Raw genomic sequence first — 7,648 nt, 5'->3', positions numbered from 1 at the left:
AAGGTGGAGAGAGGAGCCCACTCCTCTCCCATCGCTCCATTCTCTCCATCATCTGGTCCATGGCTGATCCGATCCGATGGAGGACGGTGGTGTGGTGGAGAACCCGTTCCTCCATCGATGGGAGAGGGTTGGCTGCTGCTCCTGCTGACTCCATTTAGCGGGTGCGGGATTCTGTAATGACCTGGGTGTCGGGGGGTGCGAAGTCAGACGCAGGAACAGCAGAGCTTCAATATGTTGAGTCTTTAATGCCCAACTGGCAAACAAAATGTCCAACACGGACGTACTGGGTGTCATACACAACGGTCCAACGACACGAGAAACAAACCCAGTCCACAATAACAATATCCACTCCCGAAATCCAAAAGCTACAATATAACAATCCCGCACAAAGAAGCGTACGGGCTGGCTGACTAATAAAGCCACACTAATTAACAACTAACTGAACACAGGTGATACAAATAAACACATAAGGAGGGGGAGGAAAAAGAGTCAGTGGCAGCTAGTAGGCCGGTGACGACGACCGCCGAGCGCCACCCGAACGGGAAGGAGAGCCTGCCTCGGTTGAAGTCGTGACAGTCTATGTTCATAGATAAGATGAGAGCACCCCTCCAGCTAGGATGGAGTCCATCACTTTTTAGCAGGCCAGGTTTGGTAATGTTGGTCGGTGAGTCCCAGAAATAGGGCCAATTATCAACAAATTCTGTATTTTGGGAGAGGAAGAAAACAGTTTTCAACCAGCGATTGAGTTGTGAGACTCTGCTGTAGAACTCATCACTCCCCCTAACTGGGAGGGGGCCAGAGACAATTACTCGATGCCGACACATCTTTCTCGCTGATTTACACGCTGAGGCTTTGCTGCGCTTGGTGACCTCTGACTGTTTCATCCTAATCTTGTTGGTGCCGACATGGAAAACAATGTCCCTATAGTCTGTACACTCGCCAGTTTTAGCCTTAGCCAGCACCATCTTCAGATTAGCCTTAACGTCGGTAGCCCTGCACCCTGACAAAGAGTGTATGATCGCTGAATGATTATTTTTAAGTCTAATACTGCGGGTAATGGAGTCGCCAATGACTAGGGTTTTCAATTTGTCAGAGCTAATGGTGGGAGGCTTCCGCGTCTCAAACCCCATAATGGCTGGAGGAGAGACCAGAGAAGGCTCGGCCTCTGATTCCGATTCGCTGCTTAATGGGGAGAACCGGTTGAACATTTCTGTCGGCTGAATGAGCATCACCGGTTGAGCATTCCTACAGCATTTCCTTCCAGAAGCCATGAGAAGTTGTTCGGCTGCGGGGACCGTGCGAGGGGATTAATACTACTATCTGTACTTACTGGTGGCACAGACACAGTTTCATCCTTTCCTACACGTAAATGACCCTTGCCTAACGATTGTGTCTGAAGCTGGGCTTGCAGCACGGCTATCCTCGCCATAAGGCGATCGTTCTCCTGTGTATTATGAGTACAGCGACTGCAAATAGAAGTTATAATGTTAATGTTATTACTTAGCTTCGGCTGGTGGAGGTCCTGTAGAACCATGTCCAGATAAAGCGTCCGGGGTGAAAAAGTTGAATGAAAAAAGTTGAGCGAGGGGAATTAAAAAAAAATATTAAACAGTAATTAAAAACTAAAAACCGTAAAATTGATAGGTAGGCAAAGTAACATTAGCAAAAAAATGCGCAGCAACAGGTAAACAAGTCCACAAGTTGTGACAGGAAATGACGTCAGGACACTGAGCACTGTGGTGAACATCGTACTATCGTACTAGTACACAGTGTTGTATGAGATCTTCAGTTTCTTGCCAGTTTCTCGCATGGAATAGCCTTCATTTCTCAGAACAAAAATAGACTGACGAGTTTCAGAAGAAAGTTCTTTGTTTCTGGCCATTTTGAGCCTGTAATCGAACCCACAAATGCTTATATTCCAGACACTCAAATAGTCTAAAGAAGGCCAGTTTTATTGCTTCTTTAATCAGAACAACAGTTTTCAGCTGTGCTAACATAATTGCAATGTGTTCATACTATATACATTTTATGGACACAGTCTATTTTACAATAGTTATTTTTTCTTCGCTTTTACTTCCTGTCCTTCCTCTAACCTCAACCTCTCCCATCTATTTCTGATTTCCATCCGGTTTGATTTCTATTTGCCATATCTTTCAAACTGTGCTCTTTCACAAAAGTTCTTAATAACTCATATGCGTTTTACGGACACAGTATGTTTTACATTAGTTATCTTGTTATTATTGCTGTTCTTAGTCCCAACCTTCAGCTCCATTCAACCCCTCCCATCTGTCTCTTAACACCATCCATATTGGATTTCTATTTGCCGTATATTTTTCAACTGTGCTTCACCAAAGTTCTAACCCTTTCTATTCTCATTGTTTCTACAGATTGCACATTGAAAAATATATTTTTTGCTAAAAGTATATGATTGATTGATTATGACTTTTTAGATCACGCAGTAGTGCTATCTGCAGAGTTAGCTCCAGGTATATATTTCAATTATTCAGCCATTTCTGGACCTGTGATCAAAAACAAGCTACATATGGACAGTACCAAAATAAATTATCTAATGATTCTGTCTCTTTGCAACAAAATCTGCAGAGCTGGGAAGATTGTATCCCGCACATAAATAATATTATATTGGTTGCAATAATTTTGTATAGTAATTTAAATTGAACAATTCTAAGTTTTGAATCCGGCGTTGTTTTGCAAATCAGTTCATAAGCCATGTAACATGGAATCTGCACTTCCCAACTATTTTGCAATCTATATGGCACGGCTGTCCACTTTTTGGTCCTTAAATGAAACTGTTTTTTTTTATTTATTTACCACTAATTTCTTTAACCAATTATGGTCTTTAATGCAGGGCTGACAGACAAGTTCCTTACTTTGCCCCCCTTCCACTTTCCCCTTCCATTTTTGCAGTAATGCTGCAATTAGTTGGTTGTAATTTTGGGTAGAGCAGACATTTGTTTTTTTGTTTTCTATAAATATAAGTAATTTTGTCTGGCTTGCCGTTCCAAATAAATTTGAGTATTTTTTTCTCAAATAATAAAAAAAACTGTTCGCTAGGTGTATGCAAGACCAAATAGGTAAACTGGGACATGACTAAATAGTTAAATCAGGGTGATTTTTACACAAATAGACAGGTATTTACCTTTTCATGTTAGCAGCTTCTCATCTTTTTTTGCTAACATTCTATTGAAATGTATTGGAGTGACATCATTTATTTATTTCGGATATGTATACCGAGTATATCCACATCATCATCAGACCATTTTATTGGTACACTACACGGTAATGTAAAAGTAGTACAATATAGTACTTTTATAATAATTTGGTTGTAATCCAGAGATGTTAGAACAACTATGTGGATCTTCTCTTGAGGGATCCATGTTGTGGATTTAAAAGAAAACATGAATTATCAGCGTAGAATGACATCTTTGATTTTAAGACATGGATTTCTAGTCCCTTGATATTATTGTTGGATCAGATTTTAATAGCTAACAGTTCGATGGCTATAATAAATAGATATGCCAATAGTGGAAAACCTTGTTTTACTCCTCTTGACAGTTTAACCTTTTACGGGGGCAGCCCGACACCGGTACACTTATGACAACATCCAGCTCAAAGTGCAGGGCGCGAAATTCAAAATCTATTTTTTTTTAATATTTAACTTTCACACATTAACAAGTCCAAGACACCAGATGAAAGGTGCACATCTTGTGAATCAAGCCAACATGTCCGATTTTTAAAATGTTTTACAGGAAAGACAAAATATGTAAATCTATTAGCTAACCACGTTAGCAAAAGACACAACTTTTCTAACTCCATCAGTTTCTTACTCCATCAGGTGCTATCACAAATTCGACCAAATAAAGATATAAATAGCCACTAACCAAGAAACAAATTCATCAGATGACAGTCTGATAACATATTTATTGTATAGCATATGTTTTGTTCGAAAAATTTGCATATTTCATGTATAAACCATAGTTTACATTTCAGCTACAATCCGAAATTGCACCGAAAGCAGCCATAATATTTACAGACACCAACGTCAAATAGCTAATTACTCATCATAAAACATTTCTGAAAAATACATAGTCTGCAGCAATTGAAAGACAGGCATCTTGTGATTCCAAACAATATTTCCGATTTATTAAATGTTTTACAGCGAAAACAAAATGTATCGCTATATTAGCGTAGCTACAATAGACAGACACAATTGGGCGCCCACGGCCAGTTCACATGCACGACAGATATATGAAATAACATCATAAAATGGGTCTTACTTTTGCTGATCTTTCATCAGAATGTTGAAGAAGGTGTCCTCTGTCCAGATGAGTCGTTGTTTCGATTCAGAATGGCAAATTTCCCTCTTCAATTAGCATTGGCACTAGCCGATGGCATAAATTTCTCCAACGTAAACACAGTCAGAGGACGGAACACGGCAAAACTCCCGAATAAAGTTTCAATAATCTGATTAAACTATATTGAAAAAACATACATTACGATGATATGGTCACATGTATCAAAAAAAATTCGAGCCGGAGATGTTAGCCGTTCGTTACGAAGGCAAAACAGAAGTCAGTCCCACTTCCTTCAGAGTACCGGAAGTGGACGGTCAAGTCAAAGAAATAGGTTTTTTTCCACCACAGAACAAGATGAGCACAAACATTTCTTCTCTGACATCCTCTTTACACCAATAGGAAGGCGTATAGAGTGTCAGCAGACTCCTAAGTGTCAAGACCATGTATAGGCATCAAGTTGAAAAGAGCATTGATTTCTGACATTTCACTTCCTGGTCAGGAAAAGTGCTGCAGAAGGACTTCTGTTTCACTCAGAGAAATAATTCTAACTGTTTTAGAAACTAGAAAGTGTTTTCTATCCAAAAAGAATAATAATATTCATATTGTACGAGCAAGATTTGAGTAGGAGGCCGTTTGAAATGGGCACGATTTCACTGGCTACTCAACACTTTGCCTTGCAGCCATAAGAAGTTAAACATTCTGAGAAGAAGCCATTATTTACTATTTTACACCTATGGTTACTATACATGATTTTAACCCATTTTATTAGTGATTCTCCAAAATTGATATGTTCAAGGAATTTATATATAAACTCCAGTCGTACTTCATCAAAAGCCTTTTCAAAGTCAAATATGAACAGCAGGCCTGGTTTTCCAGATGTTTCATAGTGTTCTATTGTTTCCAGGACTTGCCTTATAATATCTCCAATGTATTGTCCATGTAAAAACCTGTCTGATTTGAATTAATAATGTCCAGCAATACCTTTTTAATTCTATGCACTATACATTTTTCTAGAATTTTTGGATCCCAACACTGAAGTGTAAGGGTCCTCCAATTTTTTTAATTGACTAGATCTTTGTATTTCCCACTTGTATCCTGTTTCAGTAACAATGAAATCAGACCTTGTTGAGTGTCTGATATTCTACCATTTAAATAGGAGTGGTTAAAAAAATGCCAAAAATGAGGTGTGTTATACCTCAACTGGTATGCCATCCAGCCCTGGAGATTTCCCAGACTTAAAGGCTTTAATTGTATCAAGACGTTCCATCTCTGTATTTTCACCTTTACATGAGTCTTTCTGTAAGGCTGTTAATTATAAATTATTAATAGATGAAAAAAATCTATACGTTGGAGGAGACTGAAATGAAAACGTCTGCTTCCTCTTTCAAAATATTATTTGGTAAATCATGGGTGAGTCCATCATTTGTAACAAGTTTCAGTAAATTATTTTTGGTATAATTTCTATGTTGAAAATGAAAAGATAATTTGGTGGATCTTTCCCAATACTCCGTCCAGTTTGCTTTATTTTTTAAATATATTACACTGGATCTTTCTTGAATAAGTTCCTCCATTTCTTTTTGTTTTCCCTCTAACTTATTCTGAGCCTCTATGGTTTTCATTGCTATCTATCTGTACTGTTAGACCTTCTATTTCCTTTGTTGGTATGGACTCTTTTGACCTACACTTCTTTCATTCTTTCAGTACTGAATTGCATGGCCTCTAAAGGCACATTTAAAAGTATCCCATACAATAACGGGATTTGATGTACCTACAGTTGAAGTCGGAAGTTTACATACACTTAGGTTGGAGTCATTTTCAACCATTCCACACATTTCTTGTTAACAACCTATAATTTTGGCAAGTCGGTCAGGACATCTACTTTCTACATGACACAAGTAATTTTCCAACAATTGTTTACAGACAGATTATTTCACTTATAACTCACTGTATCACAATTCCAGTGAGTAAGAAGTGTACACACACTAAAGACTGTGCATTTAAACAGCTTTGGAAAATTCCAGAAAAAAATGTGATGGCTTTAGAAGCTTCTGATTGGCTAATTGACATAATTTGAGTCAATTGGAGGTGTACCTGTGGATGTGTTTCAAGGCGTACCTTCAAACTCAGTGCCTCTTTGCTTGACATCATGGGGAAATCAATAGAAATGAGGAAAGACCTAAAGAAAAAAATGTAGACCTCCACAAGTCTGGTTCATCCTTGGGAGGAATTTCCAAATGCCTGAAGGTACCACATGCATCTGTACAAACAATGGTACGCAAGTATAAACACCATGGGACCACGCAACCGTCGTACCGCTCAGGAAGGAGACGTGTTCTGTCTCCTAAAGATGAACGTACTTTGGTGCGAAGAGTGCAAATCAATCCCAGAACAACAACAAAGGACCTTGTGAAGATACTGGAGGAAACAGGTACAAACATATCTATATTCACAGTAAAACGAATCCTATATCGACATAACCTGAAAGGCCACTCAGCAAGGAAGAAGCTACTGCTCCAAAGCCGGCATAAAAAAGCCAGACTATGGTTTGCAACTGCACATGGGGACAAAGATCGTACTTTTTTGAGAAATGTCCTCTGGTCTGATGAAACAAAAATAGAACTGTTTGGCCATAATGACCATCGTTTTGTTTGGAGGAAAAAGGGGGAGGCTTGTAAGCCAAAGAACTCCATCCCAATTGTGAAGCCCGGGGGTTGCAGCATCATGTTGTGGGGGTGCTTTGCTGCAGGAGGGACTGGAGCATTTCACAAAATAGATGGCATCATGAGGATGGAAAATAATTTTGATATGTTGAAGCAACTTCTCAAGACATCAGTCAGGAAGTTAAAGCTTGGTCGCAAATGTGTCTTCCAAATGGACAATGACCCCAAGCATACTTCCAAAGTTGTGGCAAAATGGCTTAAGGAAAACAAAGTCAAGGTATTGGAGTGGCCATCACAAAGCCCTGACCTCAAGTCTATAGACAATTTGTGGGCAGAACTGAAAAAGCGTGTGCGAGTAAGGAGGCCTACAAACCTGACTCAGTTACACCAGCTCTGTCAGGAAGAATGGGCCAAAATTCACCCAACTTATTGTGGGAAGCTTGTGGAAGGCTTCCCGAAACATTTGAGCCAAGCTAAACAATTTAAAGGCAATGCTACCAAATACTAATTGAGTGTATGTAAACTTCTGACCCACTGGGAATGTGATGAAATAAAGAAAGGTGAAATAAATCATTCTCTCTACTATTATTCTGACATTTCACATTCTTAAAATAAAGTGGTGATCCTAACTGACCTAAGACAGGGAATTTTACGAATAAATGTCAGGAATTGTTT

This window comes from Salvelinus namaycush, chromosome 34 (genome assembly GCF_016432855.1).
Source record: "Salvelinus namaycush isolate Seneca chromosome 34, SaNama_1.0, whole genome shotgun sequence".
Taxonomy (NCBI): Eukaryota; Metazoa; Chordata; class Actinopteri; order Salmoniformes; family Salmonidae; genus Salvelinus; species Salvelinus namaycush.
Note: the sequence above shows the minus strand (reverse complement) of the source record.